The sequence below is a fragment of the Borostomias antarcticus genome (genome assembly GCF_949987555.1).
Source record: "Borostomias antarcticus genome assembly, chromosome: 15".
Lineage (NCBI taxonomy): Eukaryota > Metazoa > Chordata > Actinopteri > Stomiiformes > Stomiidae > Borostomias > Borostomias antarcticus.
The window spans coordinates 13,476,639-13,485,183 of record NC_140248.1 but is presented as its reverse complement, the minus strand read 5'-3'; positions in this window follow the sequence as shown (position 1 = coordinate 13,485,183).

Below are 8,545 nucleotides of genomic sequence, written 5' to 3'. Positions count from 1 at the left end.
GCACATGGATGTCATTGTCAGGTTTATGGCCTCTCCAAGTCAGGAGAACCAAGGGGGTGGATCTTCACCTTGTAACTTGTAACCCACATTCCTCCAATTGGTCTAAGGGACCTGAAAACACATGTATGGAATTAAGGTATGGAATTCTCTGAATTCTAAGAGAGTTCATCGTTCTCTGAGTTCCATAACAAAGTCTGAAGTATTAACACCATCAAGTGAGTCTATATAGACAACTGAGAGACTTTTTTGGTATTTGCCTTTGTAACTCTGCAGCTGCATGGACGAAGAGGTCTGTATTAGAAGGGGTTTCTGATGAACCTCGGGACCTCAGCCCTCCTCATCTGTGTCCCGTCATTGTGTTCTGAGTTCCAGTCAACTGTCTTCTATTTTTGGTCATCACTTTTGTCGGCAGATCCAGTTTCCTACCAACATGACTGCTTTTATTCTCCACTGGAAATATCTCAGAACATAAAAGTGTGTGTGGGCGTGTGTGTTTTTGTGTGTTTATTTGTGTGTGCTTGTGAAACAGAGAGAGAGAGAGAGAGAGAAGACAGAGAAAAGGAGAGCCAAAAAGAGAAACAGAAAAAGAGTTTGTCTGTCTATTGTCTGTAAAGCTTTTCTTTTTGGGGGGTTTTGAGTTGGGTCATCCATTAGTGCTGCTGACTGCAGCACTAATGAATGGCAAATAAAGCTGATTCTGATTCCTTCTGTGGCTTGTGAAGTGACAATATGAAAGCTCTGTTAAACACTCAGGATGTCCAGGCAGTGTAATCAGAGTAATGCATTCATCAGCCACTAGAGGTCAGTGTAGGAAGGTAGTTTACAGGGCTGGAGTCTGAAATGTGGTTAAAGCCATGTCTTCATGTCTTGCACCTGTTAGAAAAGATCAGTAAGTGACAAAGTCTGACGAAGACAGAAGATAAAACACCTTAGAACTATAAAACAAATACACTGTATGTAATCCACAAATATATGGAGAAGCATATTTTACTTAATTAAGGTGATCTAAATAAATGTAGGAATGAGGTGCTCTAATTAAATGTACATTATGGGGTTACAAAGAATAATGCAAAGGTTTTTAAAATAAAAGAAAGAAAAATAGATAAAAAGTCTGTTGTCAAATCTAAATAAAATCAAACTTAGTTATTTTGTCCAAATTCTTACACTAGGTGCTTTGACAAGGAAAATAAAAAAATAAAAGCATTAATACAATAGATGGCATGCTAGTAAAGAGTAATATTACACGAATAATACAATATAATAAAGTAAAATATAAAGTAATCATATTACTATATATATATATATATATATATATATACGTAATATATATATACGTAAAATATATATTGTGATGTGTATACATACATTTGGGGGGCAGGAGGACTGAGAGACTAATGCAGCTTGATGAAAGTAGTAAAATAACATGAAATAAATATAACTAATAAAAAATAGATAAAATTGGTTAAATAAATAAAGTTAAAATTAATTAAAAGAATAATGAAATGCCCTTAGATCCCCTGTCAAGCACTGATTAGATGAAACTGGCGACTATTTGCTGCTGTGTGAACACTTACCTTTAATATGTGTGTACAGTATGTGTGTGTAAACCCAAACTGGTGTGTATGTTTGTGCTTGTGTGTGTATTCGTGCCCAGCTGCCCTGCAAATCCTCACCAAACACCTGCACTGGGTGCCCCCCACCGCTGTCCTGCCACCACATCAAACGCGCCCCGCCACAGAGCGGAAGCACAGGTCCACACAGAGGAGAACAAAAGAGAGAGAGAAAAAGGATTGAGCGCCTTCTCTCCTTTTCTCATATCTAGTTTAAGCTCCAGGACCCGGCCACTTAAGAATGAAAGCTCTAAATCTAGCTATTAACGCTTACTGCATCTTTTCTTGCTGATTTACTGAATTCAGTCTGGGGCATTCAAAGTTTTTGGAGAGCTTTCCAGTTCACGTGCTTAGACTGCAGAACACGGGCTGCAAAACGTACTCAACCAAATCTATCTCTAGAAAAAGTAAATGAAAAGTTGATAAATAGCATGCTGACAATTGTATAGTAGGACCTGACCTTACTGGGATAGGCTATATACCACCTTGTGACCTTTCACCTTTACTTTGACCCTTGAAAGGATTCTGTCTCTAATAGGGAGTGCTGTTGAGGCTGCAGTTGAGTAGTTGAGGTTGAGTAGGAAGAGATTATCTTGTCTATGTGTCTGGGAGAGAGATGACTGAACATGATTCTCTCCAGTGCCTGAAGTGATGATCCATCATCAAATTGAAAAAAACAAAAAAACAGTTGAATGACTAAAACATATTGACACCATTTATGAAACAATTATAGACAGGCATCTGTGTAGCTACAAACTAATAATTGCATAAAATCTAGGCCTAAATAGAGAGTAATGGCTGTGATAATGAATTGAAAGTCTAGATCAGATAGAGTTGAGCTATATCAGAGATATGCTGGTGCAGGCTGATGCAGGGCGAGTCAGGCCCGACTCCGGGCAAGCTGGCTCTGTGGCGAGGGATGGACAGCGCTCAGCGCAGCCCAGGGGGATGTGGGTTCACAAAGAATGTTGCCAAAACCCAAAGAACATTTGAGTGTCACTGGAAATATGAACTTTTCTAAATAAGTCATATGAATAATGCACCAAGTATTTTGACCCTATATGCATCTGTTCTTACTCAGGCGAATTAACCTCAAACAGTACTATGGTGCGATGACACACACAAAAAACGAAACTACCCAGAAACACATGACCTCCTAATTCTCTCAATTTTATGTCTGTGTGTCTTTGTTCCCTAAATTCTCATGACTATGCTCATGTGAGGATCCCAATCCAGACTCCATATAGGCTATTGGTCTGTGTGTGTGTGTGTGTGTGTGTGTGTGTGTGTGAGAGCATGTGTGTGTGTGTGTGTGAGCATGTGTGTGTGTGTGTGTGTGTCATAATTGTAGACACATTCTCCTATTCCACACCCTAGTAGACTACATGAAAAGACCACTGATTCTCTGACACATTTTCAAACTGTACAGTAGGCTACTTCACTTTGCAAGCACACACACGCATATGCAGACACTCCCACACACTCAATCCACTACCACAGGCTTTTCAATACATCTACTCTCAGATTCACTTTAACCCATAAAACATGTCTGACATATTAATCAGGTCTGCATGTGCGGGCTGCTGTACTGTCCTACTGCTGCGAGGGGAGGGCTCTCATTGGGCCATCTAACGCGTCCTGGCTAGCCAATGAGAGCAAGCTGTACCTCTCCTCTCCTAGCAACAAGACTCCTTTTCTCTCTAAGCGGTGCAGTGAGCAAACCGACACCCATCATATTACAACATGAATAATGGCAACTTAACAGTTTTGTAGCAGGAGGGGAGGGGCGGGATGGGGGGTGGGGGGGTGAGGCAGGGAAGCAATGAGTTTCTCTTTTTCCTTCCTCCCCACTAGATGGTCTCTTTCCCGCTTTCTCACTCGTCCTCCCTCTCCCCATCTTGGCTGCCGCTCTGTCTCCGAGTGCATTCGGTCCACTCCTGTTTCAGCGTCTTAAAGGAGCAGGCCCGCATATTTAAATCGGGGCCGCACGGGGGAATTGTGGGTAATGGTGTGCACTCGTTGACCTCCCCGGCGCTGCTACGGCGGGGCCCCTCTCAGGAGGGAGCAGGAATGCTCCGGCGGAGGGCTATCACTTCCCTGAGATATGGCCAGCCCTGTGGAGCTGGAGGCCTGGCTCTCTCTACACTCAGGCTCCATTTGCAGCTCAGCTGACTTCACATTCAGCGCTGTTAACACTGGATCTTGCAACATGCCACAATAGAAACCCAAAGAAATATGAACACAAATAACAAATTGAATAGGTTCAAAATATGCATATTGTATGCTTAAGACAGAAATGTTTGTTTCTTGTGACAAGGCCCAGAGAATGGTTATAGTCCATCTCTGCCCACAGAAAAATCCTTGAGATTGTCCTATTGCAATTCTACATTCAGTATGATAATCTTGTTCCGCACAAATCATTCCTCTTAGTTTTAGATGTATTCACCCGAACAGTCATTTGAATACATTCTGGATGATTAAAGCTATGAAAGAAATCCCTTTGTAGGCTATAAAAAATATTTTCATGGTGAATTGATAAAATTCTAATAGGCTAATTTGAATTGTTGTTTGAGAGCTGATCTTAGCACCAACCTGTAAAAACACAGAGTGGTTCGCTGTCCTCCTCACAGTTGAGCCCTGGTATCCACAGCCTTCTCTCTGCCCAGTTCGGCTGTTTAACAGAACCTGTTGCCAGGCTACGGCCGACCACTTAAATCATAGTAAACTGTCTCCCTGTCCCCCAGCCCTGAGCCCTGCCTGTCTCACTGTGGGAAGTTGGGAGTTGGGGTTGGGGGTGGGGGGTTGTTCAAACACATAGCCCTGTCATGTGTTCCCATGCCTTGGCTGGTAGATCAACAAGCAGCACCAATATGGATCTCTGTTAGTGTGACTTGTCAGCAAGTTGATTCCCCTCTCTACGAGCCTGTGTGTGAAGCAATGTTGTGTTTCATGTGCTGTATGTTCTAGGCTACTGTGAGCTGCCAAATGTGCCACAGATCCAAAGGCAAGCTACTGCTCTCATCCTATACACGGGTAGGGCAAAATGTCTGTTTTTCTATCGAGTTCCCCCTTGTTGCTTGTTGTTCAACGTCCGCTTCACTGGTTGGTGGTGCTGGCTCGCTGTGCCTGGTGGTGTGTATCCTATCTGTACTGTGTGAAAGGAGCCAGTGTAACATGTGGTGAAAGCCAGGTGTTTCCTGTGCTCTGTGCCTCAGTGTCAGTGACAATGCCCTGACTGGGACAAAGACTGCATTGAGTGGCCAGCCTAGGGCCTGGGACTGGGGTATAGTCTTACACACACTTTGTCTACCAAAGCCTCATACAGTAGATATCAGAAACCACACTGCTGTACTTCCCCCTGTCTGAAACTGGTTGATAAACTCTGTTTATAACCGATATGGAACTTAGGGGCTCCTAAACTGGTATATATATTGGGTGAGGCAGAGGTCGAAGGTCGTGTGTAGAGGGAGTTTTGTGTGTGTGTGTGGGGGTAATTAACTGTCCACATAACCTGCTGTCCCAGACAGCATCATCCCCCTCTAGACTGTGTCTTGTCTGACTTGAGGGAACAACCCCCCCGCTTCTCATCTCCTCCGCTGTCAACGAGCAGAGACAAGGAAGAGGCTTTCTCTCTTTGAAGTGTGCTCCCTCCTGCCCCCCCCCACCCCCCTCCATCCAGCAGATCAGACCGTTACAGTAGAGCCCCCCTCGGCTCTCCACCGCTCAACCTTAGCTGACCCCCGCGCTCCCCGGCCCCGCCCCCCCCTCCTCCGGAGGAATTCTGCCGGTGGGGTTTTTAATATTCCACGGCCCTGTGCGCCCTCAGATTTGGCGGTGCGGCGTTAACGCGAGCCGACACCGCAGATTAGCCGCAGACATCAGGAATGCCGCGGCCCTTTTGTGCCACGTGGACTTTGGCCAAAAAGAGCCTTCGGTCGGAAGGGCCACTGGGAGAAGAGCTGGGAAAAAACAGAGGCCCTCCTTGACCAGGAAGAGGAGATGGGCCGAGGCTATTTTAGTCAGGTAGATGGGAGGCCAGGTAGGACACCCAGGCTCCCCCACTCCTGCCAGCGGGCCCAACAGGTCACTTACTGCGTCATAACCAGTTGCTGACTATGCAGAACAACGTCAGCAATGCCATTAGCGGTCTCGCTAGAAAACGCACTTTAGTCACCGTTTCTCTCAGGTATCGTTTCACTGGCCGTGGTGGCATGAAACTGTAGGTTGAGTAGGGCCCTTCTAATCCCTGAGGTCTCCGGGCTCACAGAGGTGTGGAGCGGCAGGCTGTGTGAACCTCTTCACTGAGGGGAGGGAATCCCCGTTGGGTATTGAATTATGGGCTCAGACACCTGGCATTTTGTTGGCGGTCAGGGTTGCCGTGGTAACCCTGATCGCCAACAGGGTTGCCCTTGGTCAAGGTTGCCCTTGGACCCTCAGTCGAAGGATTGTCGGCCACCGTCGGTGCACATGACTGAGCTGTGTGTGTGTGTGCGCCCGTGCGTGTGTGTGTGGCGTGGGGATGGGGGGCATCACACTCACAAAGAGATTTCATCATTCGGTTTTCCTATGGGAGCTAAAGTTGAATGCGGTGCGCTGGTTTCTGCACTCACTCGTCTACCCGTGGGGGAAACGGAGCTGACGTCGGGAGGGTCGTACGTCGTCTCACGCCCCCCCACTGACCAGGCAGTCCGCGGGCATGCGGCGTCTGGCAGGCCCTCAACTGGGCGAGGAGGAAGGAGGGATCAGGGATGGATATGGAAAAACAGGAGGGGATTAAGAAGGGAGGAACTGATGAAAAGGTACAGTAAAGCAGGGAAGGGACAGAGAGACGGCCGAGGGGAAAAAAAGAGGTGCGCTCTGAAGTGTTAAAGAGGTGTGAGGGAGGCGGGGTGCGGGGTAACGCAGCGAGGGGGGGTGGGGGGAGCAGAGGTTTTTTTTGGAGTGTAATGAAAAGAGAAGGCAGTCGAGTTAAACTGGATGAAAGGAGGAGGAGGACAGAGAGGAAAAAAGGGGAAGAGGGGGGCCCTCCGAGCCGAGGGGCCGGAGAGAGGAGGTGGGAGAGACGGAGGAGTGAGAGACGGGGTGAGAGGAAGAAATCGAGAGGAAAAAAAAAGAGAAAAGAGAAATTATTCTGCGCAGAGAGAAAACCAGACAGGACTGGACGGCAAAGAGTGGCGTGGAGTCCTCTGTTACTGCAGTGCAGCGATACGCTTCATAGCGACACATGAGACTGGCTTAAAGGCTTTATAAAAGAGAGCTGGCGTGTTTAAAGGTACACAGCAGCACAATAATTTTGTGAGGGAAAAAGGTTTATATATTATGATATGGTTATAATGTGTTGAGTTTCTCTGTTGAGTTTCGTGGTCCAATATCCCTCCCATCTACTTGTTCATGCTACTTAAACGTCACAAGTCCCACAGCGGCACGTCTGGGGCACAATAGTTTATGTAGTTCTGTCCAATTTGACATGAATGGCCTCTTATGTGAGAGTGATCATGCCCTTGGCTTCCGGGAGAACTCCCTGGCCTCTTAGCACAGTGTGGTTTTATCATCATCATCATCACCAGCGCCGCACCAGTAATAACTCACATAAATCGCAGCTCCCATCAGTATACACTTGGCAGAAGTCTGGTTCCCTCTCTCTCTCCCTATCTCCTTTTCTCTCTAACTACTATGCTTGATTAAAAGGATATAAATAAATAATTACATGCCTTGATCTTAAGATAGTAGCTACCTTCAGAGAATGCAAAATGTAAAACATTCAGATTTCTTTAAATTTTTTAAGCAGCATGCATATAGGGGTTTATTGTGTAAAATATGTTTGATTTTGTTTGTGCCAGGGTGTTAAACTGCAGGCTGAGAAAATACTAAACCTGCTCTCTCTTGGTTTCTTTTCCTCCAAAGTTCACGCGCATACACACACACACACACACACACACACACACACGCACACACACACACATACACACACACACACACAACCAAAGTCATTCACTAGCCCTGCAGCAGGGGTGGTACTCTACAGCTCTCTGGTCTCGCCTGTCTGCTGGTCTAAAGGATTAAGGGGCTCTGAGGGGACACACCACTTTCTCTCTGAAACACAGGGCTTTGAAGAGACCCCCCCCCTTTACTGTGCATGAATAGTGTGTGTGAATGTGTGTGTGTGCATGTGTGTGTCTGTGTTCCTTGAAGAATTGTGAGAATGGAGCACAGTGTGTCCTTGAACTTGACTAAAACTAAAGCGGTCCAATTTATCTTTTTTGTTGTTGCCAATATCTGTTCTTAATAACTTTTGATTGACTTAAATAAATAAGTTATGGTTAGACGGCCATGTTTTTGTTTTTGTTTTGTTTTTTACAGAAATAAATTTGGGTTTAGAAGAGGAGTAAGTGAATCCTGTACAAGAAACTGTGTGTGACATTTCGGAAAAGACAAATGCAGAATATAAGAATGAGTTGTGTTCTTTATAGCCTCTGGTCTCCCCTGCCCCAGACGCAGCTAGAGGCTATAGGGGCTATAGGGGGTCTCAGACCTGGGCTCAGGTACAGACTGTTCTAGACTGCTGACACAGACAGACACACACAAACACACACACACACACACACACACACACTTGGGGACAAACTGTTCAGAAAACCTGCCTCCCCGTATCTCTCTCTGCCCTCCCCGCTGGACATAATGAGACTCTTGAAAGAGGAGGAAGAGGGAGAGGAAGGAGAGGGAGGGAAGGAGCCGCTGGAAGAAAGGGAACATATTTAACACTTCAATGGACCTGCCCTTCCCTTTTCAACACACACACACACACACACACACAAACACACACACAGGAACACACACACAGGAACGCACACACACACAAACACACACACAGACGCATACATATGTATATATACTGTACTGTTTATAATTATATAGCAACCTTGTGGATCAGTTCA